Below are 21,694 nucleotides of genomic sequence, written 5' to 3' on the forward strand. Positions count from 1 at the left end.
AATGCAGCTTACTTACAACACATGTGCTGAAACTAATTGTAAACTGCTAGCATTGAAGAAATATTTTGACAGTTCTGATTTGATGCGGCAGTTATTTGCTGTTTTGTATTGATAGTGCTTATGGTTTATTTTTGAAGCCATGGGCAATGTAAATATAGCCAGCCGTGCAGCACACAGATGTGAGTAAAGAAAGCCTTAGTTTTATTTACCAGTTACAGGAAATACGTTTCTGAAGGGTGTGATGTTTATTAACATTGGGTTGTATTCTCCTGTATGTGTAATGGGAGATTATAGGTGTACCCATCTCCACAATTTAAGGAATTCTGTATATTCATGAAACCTATTGATTCATGCTGAAGTTAATCAAAGATTTTTTTCAAACCTGCCTTGCATATAAGCCCACATTAAAAGCACCTGGTTAGCATGTGTTCTTCATTGTAAAATTAGCATCAGCAGTGTCAAGTTGATCAGACATTTTTATAGGAAGGTCATTCTGAATCACCACTTCAGAAATTTGAGTTAAAATCCTTAAGCAAGTTAATTTTTTAAAATGTTTTTAAAATGAGTATCTTTGAGAGATCTTCTAATAATACACATTGTTTTTTTTAAAAAAAAATTGTCGAATTTTAGAGCAGTGCTATTAAAGTATTTAGGCCCCTAGATATTATGTAACGTGCGGTGGTAGAAGCCCTCCAGGGAACTGCAGTTCTTCTCTTTCATATTGTCCACTATCACGCTAGTTTTTAAAAAATTAGCTGTTTCAAATTATTTATATTATTGCCAGTTTTATTTTAAAACATTTTGTGATTAGAGTATTTGCATGGGATCATTGGTGTTTATCAGAACTGTCTGCTCTCAGATTTAAGTGTTCTATCTTGTTGAAAATGCAGTTGCCTTTTTAATATTATTTGAGGTTGTTTCAAAATCTGTTCTCTTGCTTTGTGTATAGGTATTGTTAGTTTTTGTCATGTCTTAGCTTTTTTTTATATTACAATGCCGTAATGTGAAGAAGTGTGGACATAAATATATTACAAGGGAATTTATTAGTTAATAGTAAGCTTAAAAGGTAAGTAAATGTCCATGAGATAAAATTTTCTCTGAACAGTTTAAAAATGGAGTCATAAAATCTTTAACTGTGCTTGAACTTGAAATGAAAACTGGAAACTTTGTACTATTTAAATCCTTCGTTCACCTTTTCATTTTTTATCAGTGGAACCCTTTAATTGCTCGTTCTATATCACTCTTCTTCCTTCTTGGCTGATCTCATTATGTGACTTGTTGCAGACAATGTTGAGTGTACTAGAATTGTTTGCTGTTAGTCCATTATTTTTAAGTGTTGTCAGAAGGAAATAACTTGATTTGACTAATTTTTGCGAAGTCTTTCTCTGATAAATGAATGTATAGCAGTAAAGGTGAAAATGCAAGCCTTGTTTTATTCTTCATATCCCTTCTGTTTGTTTTTTTTTAATGGGCTGATGTTATTTGGAAACTTTTTTTTAATGTTTAAAAACAATCCAAAGAGATAAATCTTTACATAGACACCAAAAAAAAAAAAAGAATCCCAGAGATCCCTTCATTTCTTAATAATAATTTTAGTGGATATGAAAACAAACTTGAGCTTAATTTTAAACCATATCATTTATTAGTCAAATTCCTTTCAGCCAGTAAAATTATGAATCAGTGATACAGCACCTGAATGGTATCACTTTTGAAGCAACGCTTTGAATTGAATGTGCTGCTTTTAGTTAAAGGACATATGTTGTGGAAAGGATATTCCAGTATAAATTTGGAAGTGTTTATTTTGTCAGTTTTCATAAGCAAGATATGGAGTAAGTTGCAGTAGCTAATGATCATAGTTTAGCATATTAACCTAGAATATTCTTGAGCAGTTAACTACAATTTGGAGTTCACAAAAATCTTATGGATTGTAGCTTAAAGGTATTATTTTCAGTTAATTCTCCTGTGGAGAATATTGCTTTGTTTTCTACTAGATTAAGGTCAGTTCTGAAAATAAACATGGAGGTTTTAGTGGATGTTGTATAACACTTTATAGTGGAAGGGGAAAACTGTTGGAAGGGTAAAGACTTTTCCCCTATGTATTTAAATGTGCCAATAACCGAAAAATACATACTGTTTTATACAATGAGATGCTACTACAAGACTTCCTGTTGGAGTGCTCTCAACATTTTGGTTTTCATACCTGAGTGATCATTGCATTTTCTGTATCTTATAAGATGGCTTCACTTTTGTGTTTTAAGCTTCAGCTTGTTATTTTAAGAGGAAGTTAATGTTCTAATTTTTTACTGAGAATACAGTATTGAGATACTAGCTGTTTTACAGATAATTGCCTTTTAAATTTTTTTCATTAAGTTCATTTGCATCCCATAGCTATCTGTAAATGTATCCCGTAGTTGTATGTACTTTAAATGCACGCTTATCCATTGTACATATTAGACATTTTTGTGCTGAAATACATTAAGTGGGATTTTTGTAGCAAAACATTCTATTTTTTGTTCTTACAGTGTGTGTGTATGTTGTTTTTTTTACATTAACCTTCAGTTTAAACACTGGTGTATTTTATTTTTTAACAACTTGACTCTTAGAAGCCTTAGACTAATTTTTTAATAAATATTCAACCAAAAATTATAAATTTATTAAATGTGGCCTTACACATAGCATTCCTTGTGTTTGTAATGTGAGATTTTTGGTTTAGAGAAATAAAGATTCAGGATTAAAGTATTTTATTGTAAGTTGAAATAGAAAATGTTAAAATGTCTAGGCTTCTGGGAGGAAGTTCTTATACTCTTCTTTCTTGGTATTAGAAAGAAGCAATATGAATTTTTATGAATATTCAAAATATTCAAGCAGTTGTATCCTGTTCAGATTGATTTAGGTTTGTCTTAACCAATTTCTTTAAAATTTCAGGTTGTTGGCATTCACTCTGAGTATGCAGCTACTATTAGGTATTTGTATGGAACATATAAACACTTGGTTAGGTATAGACAGGTTTTAATGTTTTAAAGACTTCCTGCTATATTAATTAACATATTGTAATGGGAGTCTTTTAAAATATTAGAGTTTAATTGAAGTCACACAAATCTTGAAATTGTATCTGTGGATAGTAAATACTACCAAGAGTTTTTCATGTGGGAGTATCCTAAAACTCCTCCATGGGTGTAAATGTTTTACATTAATTTCATAATTGGACAGACCCTGCATTTAGTAAAAACATTTCATTTTGAAGATGTGTTCTTTTTGTCACATTGTTACTGCGTAACACTTCTCGGCATTCTGTAAGTTAAATTATTTTAAAATACAATGGTAAATTCATGTTTATTTTTTTACTTTGAAAATTGTAGTACTCAGGTGGTATTTAATGGGAAAGGATCCTTTGGGGTAAATCATAATGTATTCTAAGGAATGCATCTATAACATTGATACTTTAGCCTTAAAAAAAGGTCTATTCTTATTCCTTCTTCCTCTTCATTCCATGGTATGTTAGCAAAGTAGTTTACAGCCTTGTACAGCCTTACAAAGTTGTTTTACAATTTTTAATGGAAAGCCCTTAACAAAAAATTGTATCATATTACCAGTATCCATGAATTACTGAACCACAGTTTGTAAATAATTTGTCTAATACCAGAAGGCCAAAGAAAGTCTTAAAATTTTAGCTATTGACTCTATGGTGACTTCACAATAAGATTTCTGTGCAAAAGGTAAGGTGATATTTGATCAAATAAACATCTTCTTTTGGTGTCCATGAGAACTAGACTTCCATATTAGCTTCTCTTAAAAAGCTCATTCCATTTTATTAAAATGTTTGTAATTGAAATTTTGTGTTTAATGTTTACTTTCTGTCTTTTCTTTCTTTAGCATTTAGGTGACTGTTCAGCAGTTTGCTATATGGCCATTGTTGGCCTTTAAACTGCACTAGTAACAAGCATGGTATTTATCTTGTACTGAAAATAAAACACAGTTTTTATAATACTTTGCAGTTTGCCTTTTTTGTTGGATTTATAATTTGTTAACCATTGCGTATGGTTTGAACAATTCATATTCATTGGCAATATGCAGTATAACAGAAATTGGACCATTTATATTTTATATTTTATCTTTAAACCAGCCTCCTAGATAGTGGTTATTTTCTTGTATTGGCATTTTGATGGTCTTTAAAGCACATGATGTCTGACTAAAATTAGGATTTAGAAACCTAAAAGATTTCTATGCTATTATATTTTGAAATCTAAGATTCAGAAAACATTTGTCTAATTTTAGGGGATTATTAACCTTACTAGACTTTAATCAAGTAAAAATGTTCCTAGATTGCAACAAAAATATTTCACCAGCTAGCTTGGGAGTAATAGAGTGCTTTTAAAACAGTAACATTGTGGTTTCAGTTCGGATTTGTGTGTCAGGTATTAAATCAGGCCCTAGATTTCTCACCTGTATGCTTCAGTGTATGTTGAAGGTAGCAATTCTAAACAGTTGAGAACCCTATAGGGTACAGTTAACCATTCTGGGATCCCTTTCCATGCACCACCCCATTAAAATTGTGGTACAGATTTTTGTTAGTTTCCCTATTACTCTTTGCTATATACTTAAATTTTAAAGAAGATTGTGTTCGTTGATCCTCGCTTTGTTGAGTTAATTGAGACTCTTGCAGAGAGTATTTGAAAGAAGATTATTAGGAGCATCTTTTAATCAGTGCTACACAGAACTCCATAGGAGTCAAGGCCTGATAGGGTGAAAGAGGGAGCTTTTAAATTAAAGATTTGTAGACAGTTTACCAAGTCTCCTAATTTTAATTTCTAAACAAAACAAGAAATTTTATTAGAAATGGTTTCCCCCTGTAAGATAGGTAAGAGTATTCTTTTACAAGTGAGCCAACAGGCTCTGAGGGGTTATGACTTAACAGAATGGGGAGTTGAAGTTAGGGTTTAGGACTCCAAATTCACACAGATTATGTGCTGAATGGCTGTCAAACTAAGCCTCCCACTGCCATAAGTGCTAACTTAAAAGGCTTGATACCTGAACTGTAAACATTTAGGAATATATTACTTTAAAATAATCATTTCCAGAAATATCAAGCATACCTACTCTGTTAAAGATAATATGCTAGATACTTAGTGGTATCATGTTATTTTTTCAAAAACATTTCATATAAATACTAGCACAGGTTCTACCTACATAGTTACTATAGTTACCTTATTAGGTATAAGATAGATGGGTATATATAACATTTGTGGAAATGTTAATTTAACTTTGTGGGAAATTTTGGTATTGACTCAGGAGTTGGGCCCTACCCCAGTACAGTATAGAAATGTGAGTATCACTGTACCACTTCAGTTTTTTCCCCTGAATCTGATAAGTCATTTTACATTATCCTTTCTTCAGTTTTCCCCAAGTAAGGAGGAAAGTTACCTTAAATGAAAACACAAAATGGTAAGATCTAACTAAGCATCTAACTATCCTAAGAACACGCTCACTTTAGTAGAAAGTGATTTGCAGGCTGGAGACAAGTTGGTCATTATTCACTGAATTTAGTGATGGCTGGCTTTTCACAGTTAACGTAAGCATTTGTTGAAGTCATTTTACACATCTCAAATTGTTTCAGACTGATGGCAACCATTCTACCTTTAAGCTTTTTTATGTTTCACATTACTTGTAAATACGCTATGTTTATCTGCACACTGGGAAACTGCCTTCCTAAAAACTTTACCCTATAAACTTCTGTAGTGGTCAGTTTTCCATAGTCCTTGCCTTTCTAAATGATTTGAGTGTATAGATGGGCACAAAAGGGAGGAGGGAGATGAATGGCACAACTCATCCCTGGGTGGTAATCTATCTGAAGTTACCTTTTTACCAATTGTTTCTCCTGAATATGTGAATATTTAGGATGGAACATGCCCTCTTAGCGAAGTTAATCGGTTCATCAGCATAAATAGGCAGATAAAACAAGGAGTCATAAATGAAGATTTAAATTTAAGTTTTTATTATCCTTAGGGTCCTTTGTTTTTTCTCTTCCCTAACCTTTGGATTGTGAGGTATTCCCAGGAGGCTTAGTCTTCCTTCATTCCTTGTTGCTCTTCCTGTCTCATGGCTTTAAGTATTAGTATGCTGTCAATTTCTAAACTTATATTTCCAGTTCAGACCTCCCCCCAACAAATGGAGATTTAACTGCCTACTGGACATCTCTACTTGAATTATCTAATAGGCACTTCAAACATAACATGCCAAGGCTGAATTTTACTCTCATCCACTCCTCACCACCTGCTCAGCCCAGTCTTCCCCAACAAATAACATCAATTACTGAGACCCAAAACTGAAATTGTTAACTCTTCTCACATTCCACATCCAGTACATTAGGAAATCTTGTCTACCATCAGAAAATACCTAGAATCTGACAACTGTTTCCACTGCCTTCATCCTTTACCTGTTCCTAACAGGTCTCCATGCTTTCTGCCTCTGCCTCCCTTTAGTATATTCTTAGCACAGCTATCAGAGTTCAATCACGTCTGTTCAGAATCCTGCTATGGCTCCCCATTTGTATTAGAGTAAAGCTTCAGTGCTTAAGAGGTTCCTCCATAATTTGGCCCCTATTATCTGACCAGACCTCCCAGTACCTGTCCCCATGGTCACTGCATTCCAGCCATTCTGGCCTTGTTTTTCACAGTCCAGGTAATGCTTCTCTTTCATAGCCTTTGGGGCCATTTCCCTTGCCTGGATGTCTGCATGATACTGTTATCTTAGTGAGATTTATCTTCACCTTTGAATTGAATAGAATCCGCTATCTCCCTTACTCTGCTTTCCTTTTTCCAATTATTTATTACCCAGTAATATGTTATTACCTAGCACAATATATGTTGGTTGTCAGACTATAAGGCCCATGAAAGCCTGGATCTTGTTTTAAGTCCCAAGTGCCTACATCAGCGTGTAGCACTTGAGTGAATGTCCTTAAAGTTTAGGTCTACCACATTATCCTGTTAGCTTAAGCTTATAGAACCACAGTTGTAAGAGCTAATTCAGCATCTTTCAAATTGTATATAACAAAAACTGCCATTTAAGCCATTTTAAGTGTTTATTTCAGTGACACCAAGTACATTTACAATGTGCGGCCATCACCACTATACATTTCTAGAACTTCTTCATCCTAAACAAATTCTGTACCCATTAAACAGTAACTCCTCATTTCTGCCCCACTTCCAGCCCCTCCCTGGCAACTGCTACTGTTCCTTCTATGAATTTGCCTATTCTAGGTACCCCATGTAAGAATTATTCAATATGTGGTCCTGTGTGATTGGCTTATTTCACTTAATGTGTCCAAGTGCATTTTGTAGCATGTGTCAGAATTTCATTCCTTTTATGACTGAATATTCCATTGTATACACATACCAAATTTTGTTTATCCGTTTGTCAATGGACATTTGGGCTGTGTCCACCTTTTGTCTATGGTGAATAATGCTGCTATGAACATTGGTGTACAAGTATCTGAGTCCCTTGCAATTCTTTTTCGTATATATCCAGGAGTAGAATTGCTGGATCATATTGTAATTCTATGTTTATATTTTCATGAGCAATGCATGAGAATTTCAATTTCTCCATATCTTGACCAACACTTGTTATTTTACGTTTTTCTGATAATAGCTATTTTATTGGGTGTGAAGTATGTGATTGTTAACTGTCATTTTTTTTTCTTTTTAACCTTAACCTCTAAGACTTTTAAAAAATTTTTTGGGGGGAGGAGGTAATTAGGTTTATTTATTTGTAAATTAAATAATAAATACCTTAATGGAGGTAGTAGGGGTTGAACCCAGGACCTTGTGCACGCTAGTAAGCATGCACTCTACCACTGAGCTATATATACCTTCCCCCCCAACTGATTTTTAAAGTGACATCCTTATTCAGTTTTTCCAAAGCATTTAACTTAGTTTTCAGTGAATCAACTCTGTACCCATATTTAATTGGTTTACATAATATTAAGTCATGAAATCACAGGAAAAAAATGATATAATTTAGGAACACACTGAGTCTTAGTAAACATGTAAACATAATTAGTAAGCAGAAGTTCTTGGACATGTATGTTGCATGAGTAAGTCAGTTTTATTCAGAGATTATTTAGGTGGGTTATGTGGAGGGCATTTTAATCAGTTCTTGTTATTGGATATTGAGGTTATTTCATTAGATTTTTGGCTTGTGTAAAGAATACTATTGAATATCCTTATAAGTAAACCTAATGCACGTCTCTTCCAAAAGTAGTTTCCTGCAGTGCTTGATTCAATGAGTATGAACATTGGAGGTTTTTGACACAAGTTGCCCTCTTATTTACCTTCACCACAGCTGTATGTGAAAATGCATATTTCTTCACAAAAAAACCAATAATGGATGCTTTAAAAATGATCAATTTTGGAAGTGAAAATTGGTATCTTATTTTTAAATATTTTGTGATTTTTTTTTTACTGTGGCTTAAATAGTTTTAAATGCTTTAACATTTAAAAATACTTTGTGTTTAAAAATATTTTTAAATGTTAGTGCGCTGCCACCTAGTGATAACTATGTAAGAAATAAAAGGGTAAGTCATAATTTAATAATTCCATTTTATAATTGAAGGAAACAGTTCAGTGTAGTATGCATTCAGACTTAAAGTAATATTACCAGTAAAAGCAAATCCAAGAACGGAAGAATCCAAGCCAGGCTCTGATACCCAAGAAAAATATGAAAGATTCTTTTCTAATCCATTGTCCCTGTTAAGTCACAGCAGTACAGTCAAACCAGATCAAAATAATAGTGACAATAATAATATCCTGATTATTGTGGTAAAATCAGCTAGTAAAGCCTTTGTTTCTATCCTTATACTGAAAATATTTCTAAATTTACTCAGTGCATGTAATAAGGATCACTTGAAGGGAAGGAATTTTGTATCTACATTGTATTTATACACAGATTATTTGGAGAATATATTTAAGTGTCCTAAAGTCATTCTCAGAATTCTTGTGGTAGGTGTAAGAGAGTGGGTTTACTTTTACTTAGCTATATAATACATTCTTTGTTTTTAACCCGAAGTGAAAACCTATCTTTTTTTTTTCAAGCCCACTCTGCTATATATAGCCTTCAGGAAGGGGATATAATAAGCCAAGAAATATTCTTTCTGCCCTTTGAGACCCAAGAAGTAAAATAATTTATTCTCAATACTCAAAGTGACTGCAATGTGCAAAATACGTGAGCATACAAAGAAAGAAAACCACGTGCTGTCTGAAAGCAAGCAACTGAAGAGAAGAATAATATGCTGGCCACTTTCCCATATGTTATTTCATGTAAGCATCAAAACAATTCTGTTGGGGTTCCTCATTTTACAGATGAGGAAACAAATTTAGGAAGATTCAGTAGCAAAGCAGTAATCCGCTTTACTCTGGAGTCAGAAGAGCCAATCTATAGAGAGTGCGACAGTAAGACTTATTAGTGATGGTCATTACTTACAGAGGACATGGTATGAAAGACTCTACAAGTAAATTATTGGAATCAAAAGATTAGAAAGCTCTGTGAAGACAAAATCAATATAGAAACCAGATATAAAGTAGCTAGTATTCAATCTAACAAAAAATGTGCAAGCCTTCTTGGAGAAAGTTTTAAACCTTTAACCAAAGACATTAACAGACTCAAATCAGTGGACATGTCATATTCATAAATAGGAAGAGTCAATTTTGTAAATATGACAGTTACCCCCAGCATTAATGCAAATCCATTTAAAATTTCAAGAGTTGTCAAGTCTTATTGGACCTGACAGTCTGGTGTGTAACTTTCTGTGGAAGTTAAAAGCAAATGATAACCAAGAAAAGAGATGAGGAAAGAATTGCCCTATCACATACTAAGACCTGTAATAAATAGTGCAGACTTTGTACAGGAATAAATAAATAGACCATGGGACAATGTAGAGGGACCAGAAACCATATATAAATGAAAAGTAGATTTATGCTAAAATGGAAATTACTATATTGAGATTAAAAAAATAGGGTCTTTACCTAATGCTATATACATAAATACCAATTCTAGGTGGATTAAATGTGGACTTAATGGGAGAGGCAAAGCTAGATTGTGTTAAGAAGAAAATACAGGAGATGATTTTATGATCTTGGATTAGAGAAAGATTTCTTAAGGAAACTACAAATCATAAAGGAAAAGATTGATAAATGTGAATACATTAAATTAAGATCTGTTCATTAAAAGACACCACAGAGTGAAAAGAGAAGCCCCAAGTTGGAGGAGGATACTTGAAACACAAAGCACTGAAAAAGGACTAATATCAAGAATATATAATAAGCTACAGATCTATAAGAAAATGACAGAAACCCAATAGAAAAATGGGCAACAGACATGAACTGATATTTCACACAAAATAAATATTCTATAAATGATATGGATACCTATATCATCGTAAATGAAATGATAATTTCATTAGTAATCTAAGAAATGCATATTGAAATCACAGGTGCCATTTCACACCTACAAGACATGAAAAAAAAAGGTTTTAATTCTAAGTATTGGGTAGGATATAGTACAATGATGAATACCGGAAGGGAGTGTAAACTCGTACAGCCACTTAGAAAAACAGTTTAGCATTAGTTTGTAGAGTAAATACGCATATATACACCAGAGAGACTGTATCTCTGCACTTGGAGGCAAGGCATTTACAAGATGCCTCCAAGCAACGTTATTTCTTTTTTTTTTAAATATATATATTTTTATTGAAGTATAGTCAGTTTACAACGCTGTATCAATTTCTGGTATACAGCAAAATACTTCAGTCATATAGGAACATACATGTATTTGTTTTCATATTCTTTTTAACCATAAGTACTACAAGATATTGAATATAGTTCCCTGTGCTATACAGTATAAACTTGTTTATCTATTTTATATATATTAGTTAGTTAGTATCTGCAAATCCTGAACTCCCAATTTATCCTTTCCACCTCCTTCCCACCTGATAACCATAAGTTTTCTTTGTGAATCTGTTTCTGTTTTGTAAGTTCGTTTGTCTTTCTTTTTTTAGATTCCACATATAAGTGATATCATATGGTATTTTTCTTTCTTTCTGGCTTCACTTAGAATGACATTCTCCAGCTCCATCCATGTTGCTCCAAATGGCATTATTTTATTATTTTTTATGGCTGAGTTGTATTCCATTGTATAAATACACCACAACTTCTTTATCTAGTCATCTGTCAATGGACATTTACGTTTTTTCCATGTCTTGGCTATTGTAAATTGTAAGTAGTGCTGCTATGAACATTGGGGTGCATGTATCTTTTTGAATAAAGGTTCTCTCTGATTATATGCCCAGGAGTGGGATTGCTGGATCATATGGTAAGTCTATTTTTAGTCTTTTGAGGAATATCCATACTGTTTTCTATAATGGCTGCACCAAACTACATTCCCACCAACAGTGCAGGAGGGTTCCCTTTTCTCCATAGCCTCTCCAGCATTTATTGTTCGTGGACTTTTGAATAATGACCATTCTGACTTGCGTGAGGTGATACCTCATTGTAGTTTTGATTTGCATTTCTCTGATAATTAGTGATATTGAGCATTTTTTAATGTACCTGTTGGCCATTTCTATGTCTTCACTGGAGAATAAGCAGTGTTATTTCTGATAGCAAAAACCTGGAAACAGCTCAGATGTCCACCAACTATAGAGGAGGTAAATAGTAGGACATCCATACAATGAAATACTGTATAGGCTGAAAATACAAGAACTCTGGCTGCCCATACCACCATTAATGAATCTTAAAATTATGTTGACTGGAAGAAGCAAGTCAGAAGAATTCACACAGTATTGTTCCACTTACATAAAGTTCCAAAGTAGGCAGAATTTTGAATGTGTATTTTCCTATATAAGGAAAACAATAGAAAAGTAATACAAGGAAGTCATGAGCAAAATTCAGCATAGTAGTTCTGGGGGGCAGGAAGGTAGAGGAATACAATCAAGGAAGCCTGCCAGACGGTGCTCCCCAGGTGTCATAATGTATTTGTTAGTCAGAATGGTTGATACTTGTGTGTTTTTACTCGTTGAACTGTAAATATACATTTTAACGCACCCATATCTGATTTATTTAACACAATAAAACTGCAATGATAGAAATATGCTTTCTGTTGTGTAAATCTAACTGAATTCTAGATCATTCAAGTTACAGTTATATCTAGATAACGCTGCTAACAAATATTTAGGATAATACCTAACATATTCCTCCAAAGACATTACAAATGCTACTTTAAAACAATTTCCTATTTATATCTGAAGTTTTGTTTGAGTACAGTTGACTTGCAGTGGGAGACAGCACATTCCATTGAGGGCATGGAGACAGCAGGTAGATAATGTTATAAATAGTCCCCTGCTCTATCAGATTCGCAACATGAAAGAAAGAGGCATATGTAATTTGGAGCTATGTATTTTAAAACTACCATTGTTTTGATGTGTTTTATTTCAAAATTTCAAATAACATCAAATTAAAGCATATGGTTTATATTTTTCAGAAGTGAGCTCATGACACTACTTTCTCTTGGAACAGCCTTAAAATTAGTCTTAAAACAGCACTGGGTAAAGGGAAGCCAACTGCTTGGTCAACAGTATCCAAGGTCACCGGAGTGGGTGTTGGGAGAAGCAAATTACCAACAATGGTCAGTAACAAGATAAAGATTCAGAAACTCTGAGTTGCAGGTGAGGCTGCACAAAAGTGTATTTTGTGTATTCATTGTCTTGGATGGGATGCAGTGATTGATACGAGTAATGTACTTGGATGTAGACTGAACTGCCATCCTCCCTTACTGAGCAGACTGTTCTGGAGTTTTATGCCTCCTAGAGCCACTCTGAATGCGCCTATATTTCAGCCCAACACCTTTGCACTTAGATAGTAATATACCTGTGCCAAACCATTTCTGCCTTCCTTACGGTATGTGGTGCCTCCTTTTGTCAAAAACTGTTTTGAAAAACAGCTATTTGTGCTAATGGCTCCCAAATCTTGGATTGATGATTTCAGTTGGAGTTTGCTTCCTGAAGAAATTAGCTAAGATGAAGGTCACCAGAACCAGAGTATCCTTGGGACAGAACGGGTCCCCGCACAGTGTTGGAAGCAACTACCACTAGGTGGCAGGCCAAGATGGGTTGGGGAAGCTAGTATGGGGATGGCACTGAATAGTGTCTTCCAATACTTGAAAGGCCTTAATTACCAATGGGTTCTGTGTGTTCATTCTTTCACCAATTACCGAGCTGCCCACTAGATGCCAGACACTGTTCTAGGACCAAATGAAAAAAAATGCCTTCATCTCAAGATTAGTGAAGAAATGAAAAGGTAATTTTTCTCTGAAGCAGTGGAAATATTTTAATTAATTTGGAGGATTCTCAATCTACTGAAACTGAGTTCTTGTTGGAGATAACTTGACTGAAGAAGATAAAGCTCAGGAATTTCTCTTTTTGAGTGATTTTATATATGCACTTTTTAGGGTTAGCTCCCAAAAAGGTGGTGCTGCAGTATTCAGGAAGTCTTGGAAGAGGGGTTTATGTGAGGTCAAATTTGGTGTTCAGATCAGGACATTGTATAGTTAGCATCTCTCTCAGGTAGGATTCATTCATTCATTTAACAAATATGCTGACCACACATCTAAGAGCTAGAAATGCAGCACTGAATGTGACAGACAACATCCCTGTTGGAGCTTATTTTTAGTGAGGAAAGATCAACAATGGTCAAATATACCAGCTGATGTTAAGTAAAATAAAGCAGGGCAATTTTATACAGGTTCATCAGGGAAGGCTTTTATAAGGGGTAGTTTAAACAGAGACCCAAAGACAGTGAGGGAGTCAGCCAGGTAGATATCAAGAAGACCGTTCTAGCAGAGGGAATAGTAAGTACAAATGCCTTAAAGGGTAAGTAAAGCGGCAAAAGCTGGTAGAATAAGGGAAAAGGAGAATGGCTGGAAATCGGTTTCGGAAGGTGCATGGGGGCATGATTGTGTAGGGCTTTACAGGGATTTTAGCTTTTATTCATGGTGTGACAGGAAACCTGGAAGGATATGAGCAGAGAAGTGACATAATCCTACATTTTATCATTGGTTGCTATCTGAAGAAGAGACTGTTAGGGAGCAGTTGTGGAAGCAGGCAGACCAAATGGATTGATGTTTGCGTTTGTGCAGATGAGAAATTAAAGTGGTTTAGATTAAGGTAATAGCAGTGGAGAAGCAGTAGGATTCTGAGTATATTTTAAAGGTAGAGCAACTTCATTTGTGATGGACAAGAAGTGAATGAGAGAAAGAAATCAATAATATCTCTCTAGTTTTTGACCTAAGAAACAAACAAAAAATGGACTTATCCTCCACTCAGTTGAAGAAAACTGTAGAATGGGGTGGGAACATTTTTTTGGTGGGAGCAGAAATCAAAAGTTTTGTGTTGGGTATGTTGAGTTTGAGAAAACAATTAGACCACCATGTGGAGATATCAAGTAGTCATTTGTATATATATATATATATGTGGAATTCAGGGACAATTTCAGGGCTGGAGATACAATTGTGGGAGGTATCAGTGTCGAAACAGTATTTAAAGCAGTGAGATCAGGTGAGATCACCAAGAGAGTGATAAAAGGTCGGCGGACTGAACTATGGGAGACTCCTATACCTAGAAATAGTGAAAATAGAATGATGCAACCAACAAGACAAGCGAGGCTGCAGCCTGTGAGGTAAAAGGATCAAGAAAGAAAGAGAGAGAGAGAAGGGGAGAAAGAGAGAGGGAGGGAGAGGGGGAGAGAAGGAAGGAAGGAAAAGAAAAGAAGGGTGTCTCCGAATCCAAATTTCACAAAAGAGGAGGTGAGGTGTGTCACATGCTACTAAGGGGGTTAAATAAGATAAATCGACCATGTGATTTGACCCTGGAATTCATTGGTAACTTGAGTGAAATGATTTTAATGGAGTGTTGAGGACAAAAGATTGATTGGAATGAATTCAGAAGGGAAAGGGAGGAGACAAAGGAGATAGTCTTCAAGACAGTATTGTAGACACAACATTGTAAACTGACTATACTTCAATAAAAAAAAAATATATATATATATATATATATATATAAAAGAATATTGTAAAGAGCTTTTAAGAGAATATTGTAAGAAATGAGGAAGTAGGTGGAGGAGATGTTATCATGAATCAATAAATGTCTGGGGTCTTACACAAACGAAATGTCATGATTAGATTCAGAATGGCCAAGCCACATTTGAAATGCCATCTTCCACTTGTTGCCTTATAGGAAGTTGAAGACCTCAAGAAGCACACACTTTTACAAAATATCCAACTTCCAGTGAGCTACTACTGATCAGGGAGTAGTGAGTATATAAAGATCTGGGATAGTGACCTCATTAAGGCCTTCACAGTCCTAACAATGGAGCTTCCCATTTTTCTCACATAGTTAAGCCTGTGTCCTCACAGAGGACTCGGAGGGTATAATGAACTTTTACCAGAACTTGATGTGTACTACTTACAAAGAGTCTCCATTTCTAACAATGCAACCAGTTAGAAAAGACACGAACTCACAATAACTCAATAGCCTTACATATTTCAGTCACATGTATGCTATGGAGAAGTTCATTTGCATCCATGTATGAGGCAATATATATTTATTTATTCAGGATCATTTGTGAGTTATCATATGGCACAAGATCCCATTCCTTTTGGGGCAATCATGTAGGCAATTCTAGTAACAGAATTTTTTTGTAAAGCTGGAGAATAGTGGGCAATAGAATTTGGCAACAAATTAGTTGTTCCAAAGTTCCTTTCACCTTCTAGAAACCAACCAGAGCAAAAAGGGGACAGAGGGGACACCCCGTGTATTTGTTTCCTAGTGCTGCTGTAACAGTGCACCAGAAAAACAACAAATTGACTCACAGTTCTGGGACCTAGAAGCTAGAAATCTAGATGTAGGTAAGGCCAGACTCCCTCTGAAAACTAGGGCAATCCATGTCTCCTCCCAACTCTGGTGGTTTGCTGGCAATCTCTGGCATTCCTTGGCTTGCGGCTGCATGACTCCAATCTCTGCACTCATCATAGCATGGTGCTGTCCCTGTGTATCTCTGACTTTTCATGGCAGTCTGTTTATAAGGACATCAGTCATGTTGGACTAGCAGCCCACCCTACTCTAGTATGACTTAGTCTTAATTAATTATATCTGCAATGACCCTATTTCCAAGGTCACATTCTGAGGTACTAGGAGTTAGGACTTCAACATACCTTTTTTGGGGAGGAGAAGAGCAGGGACACAATTCAACCTCTAACACCCTGCAAATTATTTTCAACAACACTGGGTTACAGTTCAAAATCCACAAATGATAAAATATGGAAGGAGTGTTGAAAACAGGTGCAAATGGATGGAGGACTATTGGAGTGGTGGGGGAGGAGGGGCAGGTAGCAGCTTTTAGAAAGAGCCGGCGATGATACATGCTGTGAAGTATTTGGCATTGCACTGATACAAAGATACTAAAGAAAAATAAAACAAAACAAAGAAACAAACAAACAGTGAGGAAGAGCAGTAAAACTTGGTATCAGCCAAAAACGTAACCAGAAAAACATTTCATAGTGAAGATGAAAATTATTACCAAATACCAGTACCACATTTAGACTCAGATGAAAGAGGCCTTTGCTCTGGGTCCCACACTTTACAGTGAACCATGTATCACAAGCACATGGATACATTAAAGAGCAAATAGGCAACTCTGTCACTTTGGATCAGTGCCAGCACATTGCAATTAATAACTTTAAATTTCTGTTCTTGTGAATAAGCTCTTTCAGGCCCCAGGGAAATACTTCTCCAAATCCTTTGCCTGGTATCTTCAAAACAAAAGACAACTGTGCCAAATACCACACAGGTTTGTGGGTTGTACTGCTACTGACATTGCTTCATCGAACAGGGAGGATTTGAGTGGCAGAAGTTTTAGGAAACAGAAAAGATGAACTAACTTGTCAAATTCTTCCTCTCAGCACAAATTGCAGAAGATTCCTGCATAACAAAGTACTGTTTCCCACTAAGTGCCAGGCATTGATTTTCTCCTTTTTGTTTTCAAAATATACCAAAGTTTATACACCTCTGTACAAATTTGGTATACTTTGAATAAAATTATGTTTAAATTTGTAATCTTGTAGATCATTACTGTCAATGGAATGCAAATTATATGAAAATAGTACAACATTATTAGTAATTGTGCTGAAATAAAGGCAAAAAATAAAATTCATGGAATAAGTAATATAACTTATAAAATATGTGTGCTTTTTTATTTTGTATGCAAACATTACTGGTCCATCAAGAGTCGTCTGCCAAACATTTGCCATGAATTAAAATCAGTAGACAAGGGACAGTTACTGCTATAGTAGAAAAAAATCAATGCAAAAATACGAGAATATAGATGGCCAGATAACAGAAAAAGATGAAGTATGAAATGACAGGCTGAGGAAAGAAATAAAAGAAAAAGCAAAATCATAACAGAAATGAAAATAAAATTGAAAGCACAGTGAGGTAAAAGTGTTTTCAATTTATTTTTATGTTTTATTTTTAAATTTTTTTATTGAAGTATAGTTGATTCACAATATTAGTGTCAGGTAGACAACACTGTAGTTCAATTTTTTATAGATTGTACTCCACTTAAAGTTACTACAAAATAATGGCTATATTTCCCTGCACTATACAATATATTCTTGTAGCTTATTTATTTTATACATAGTAGTTTGTGCCTCTTAATCTCCTACCTCGTTCTACCTCTCTCCCCTTCCCTCTCCCAACTGGTAACCACTAGTGTGTTCTCTATATCTGTGTCTGTTTCTATTTTGTTATATATGCTAATTTGTTTTATTTTTTAGATTCCACTTAAAACTGATAACATAGAATATTTGTCTTTCTCTGGCTAACCTTTTTCACTAAGCATAAAACCCTCTAGGTCCATCCATGTTGTTGCAAATGGAAAAGTGTACTTTTAAACGTTTAAAAATTACTGCTTTCAATCATCTATACTTCAACTAGAAAAAAAAAGAATTACTGCTTTTTAAAAAGGATTTTTAAATTACAGAAATAGGAGAAAGGCAGGAAAAAAAAAAAAGCCTAACATTCATAATTGGAGTTCTACGTAGAAAAATCAACAGTTTCCTGAACTGAAGACTCAAATCTATACATTGAAAAGACACATTGTGTACTTGGAAGTACAAAGAAAGTTCTGTTTCCAGCAATGGCAGAATAGATGGTGGGGTTTTTTTTTGTTTTGTTTTGTTTTGTTTTGTTTAGAATAAATGGTTTAGAGTTACTCTCACTACAAACAATTGGAAAAGTTGGAGAAATTATATATCTGTTAGAAAGCATCAGAAATCAATCAATGTATGAGGAATCTCAGGGTTAGAAATCTCAGAAAGGAGATATGGGTCTGGCATTTGAGATCATTTCTTTCTGCCACTTTTGAAAGTAGAAGTCAAGAGATCTAGAAGCTAAATACAGTTTTTAACAGATTCATGGTGCTGAAGTGACAAAAATTAAGAGTCAAGCTGCAAGGAAAAAATATACACCTCAAATTTTCATTTAGGACCCAAAAGGACTCATCCAGCTTCAAATGATCTCAATCCCTCTTTGGATTAAAGGGACTACAAGTGACATTAATCTATCTGCCTGGCAGTAGCAAAAATAAATTATCTGGAGGAAGATTAACATCATTCAGAGCTTCAAGTTATCTACAGTCCTTCAAATGCATTTCTGGAACTCAATCAAAAATAACCTGATTTACCAAAAGACAAGACATAAATGAAAGGCAAGAGAAATAATAGATATGGGAACAAGTTTATAAAGGATCTCTTGTTCTAAGCCAAGGGTCAGCAAAATCTGGCCCTCTCCCTGTTTTTGTAAATCAAGTTTTTTTTTGGTACGTAGCCACACCCATTCATTTATGTGTGTCTGTGCTGCTTTTTTACTCTAACAGCATAGTAACAACAGATAACTGTATGACTCACAAAGCCTAAAATATTTACCATCTGGCCCTTTACAGAAAAAGTTTGCTATCCCCCTGTCTAAGCAGCTACCTCAGTAAGATACCAAAACAACAGCAAAATTTAAAAAAAAATAGAAGGAAGACAATTATAGAGATAAATGCAGAAATTAGTGAATCAACAGATAATCAATACAGCCAACAATTGGCACTTGGAAAAGACATTAAAATAGATAAACCCCTAATGAGACAAAGGGAGAGAGAGATAGGGAGACTGACAAGGGAAGGTAAAACCAGTAGGAGGAATGAAAAGGGGGAAATTAATACAAGGTTTGCATAATTTAAAAGAAAAGAGGATTTCACGAGCAAATTATGCTAATAAACTTGAAAATTTAGATGCAATGAACAAACTCCTAGGGCAAAAACCAACTTACCAAAACTGACATGAGAAGAAAAGTGAATGAATAGCCCTGTGTCTATGAAAGAAATCGAATTCCATAACTCCCACAAAGAAACCACCAGGTGAATTCTTTCAAACATTTAAGGAAGAAATGCCACCAATTACACAATACTTACCAGAAAATAGAAAAGGATGACCTAGCTCCACCTGAGCAGGGTGAAGAGGAACGCCGTGCAGGTAGCTGGCCTAGTGTGGTATGTCAGAGCCCAAGCTGGGTGATGAAGCTGCCCACATGGGGGCAGCCTTACATATGCTTTTGGAGCCCAAATGACATGAGCAGGGTATCTGTGGAAGGGGTAGCCTGGGGTGTGTGTGTGTGTGTTGTGTGTGTGTGTGTGTATGGTGCAGGATGGGAAGGGGGACATTAGAGTCCAAGGTGTCCAAGTGGAGGAACAGCCCAAAGTGAATAAGGAAGGGGTCCTAGATGGGTTGCATCTTCGTATGGGGAGTCAGAGCCTGAGTAAGGTGAAGAATACCTTTGTGGGCCACCAAAGCCTGTAGGATGAGGAGGGTATCCATGTATGGAAATAACCTAGCCTGAGGAGCCAGAGGGTAAGCAGGTGTGAGGAGGGCATATATGCAGGGAGTGGCCTGGTGTGGGGCGGTAGAGCCTAATCAGAGAGAAGAGGTATCTGTGTGGGTAACAGAGTAGCAAAGGAGATGGGAGATTGGTTATACTGGGGAGGGGGCTGATTAAATAGGAAAAAAGTGGGGGGACAGGGCATAGTTCAGTGGTAGAACACACGCCTAGCATGCATGAGGTCCTGGGTTCAATCCCCAGACCTCCATTAAATAAGAAAATTAAAAAAAAAACCTAATTATCAATCCCCCCCACCCCAGCCCAAATAGTTGGGGAAAGAAAGACTGGAAAAAAAAAAAAAAGGAAAATAGAAGACAGGTTTCCCCTGTCTGAGAAGAGAGTTAAAAATACAGAAAGGATGAAAACTAGAATTAACCCTGTGGTTTTGGATTGGAGTTTTATGTACATACACATTTCCTATCCCTATTCACTGAGAGGGACTGGGAACAGTGACACTTAAATACCAAGAGGATGCTTAGCATCTAGATCTTGGCTTTGAAATATCACATCCACTAAAAGGAATCAGGGCTCCCTAGAGAAGTGGCTGATTTTGAGGTTGTCACAGGCAAAGTGAATGGTGAGAACAGAACATCTCATGCCAGAAAGCAAGGAAGTTCTCAAAGAATGATGGAGACACATCAAAAGTACCCAGAAGCCAGCTAGAATGGGTGCTCTCCTGGTCAAATTGGGGACAGTTTGGGCAACAAAAAACTGATGGTACAGACACATAGACTAACAAAACAGAATAGAAAGCCTAGAAACAAACCCTCACATAAAGGGTCCAATGGTCTTCAATAAGGGTGCCTAGACCACAATGGGGAAAAGGACAGTCTCTTCAACAAATGGTGTTAGAAAAACTGGATATCCAGCAGGAAAAGAATAAAGCTGGACCCTCACCTAACACCATATATAAAGTTTAACTCAAAATGGATTAAAGACATAAATGTAAGACCTAAAACTACAAAATTCCTAGACGAAAACACAGGAGAAAAACTTGATGACACTGGATTTGGCAATGATTTCTTAGCTATGACACCAAAAACAAAGGCAACAGGAGCAAGCATAGATTAGTGGTACCACATCAAACCTAAAAACTTCTGCACATTAAAGGAAATAATCAACAGAGCAAAAAGGTAACTATGGAATAGAAGAAAACTGTAAATCATATATCTAATAAAGAGTTAATATTTAGAATATGTAAAGAACTCTAATAGCTCAACAACAAAAAAGCAATTAACCTGATTAAAGAATGGGCAAAGGGGCAGTGTGTTCCACGGTCCCACGGATCTCTTGCTTTAACAGTGTTTGGACAGAACAAACCCAAGGACGCCCCTTGCTCCAGCCTCCGACCACCCTTCAACCTTTTTTCCAGTTGCAAACTTCAGAACCATGCACTCTGCTATCCTTGGCCTCCAGGACCAGCCAACACCATTTTTTGAGCTTAACTCCTTATCGATCAACCATGAGTTCCCGGATTCGTCAGAATTATTCCCCTGAGGTGGAGGCTGCCATGAACTGCCTGGTCAACATGCACCTGTGGGCCTCCTACACCGACCTCTCTCTGGGTTTCTATTTTGACCACGACAATGTGGCCCTGGAGGGTGTGGGCCCCCTTTTCTGCAAATTGGCTGAGGAGAAGCACCAGGGCACTGGGCGTCTCTTGAAAACGCAAAA

The 21,694-nt window shown here is 35.7% G+C and overlaps 1 long non-coding RNA gene across 1 annotated transcript in view; it reads right to left on the reverse strand.

Moving 5' to 3' along the window:
- Positions 1-21,694, reverse strand: part of LOC140700168 (uncharacterized) — a 73,305-nt gene that overhangs the window by 21,115 nt on the left and 30,496 nt on the right. The window lies entirely within an intron of this gene.

The sequence above is a fragment of the Vicugna pacos genome, chromosome 12, assembly GCF_048564905.1.
Source record: "Vicugna pacos chromosome 12, VicPac4, whole genome shotgun sequence".
NCBI lineage: Eukaryota > Metazoa > Chordata > Mammalia > Artiodactyla > Camelidae > Vicugna > Vicugna pacos.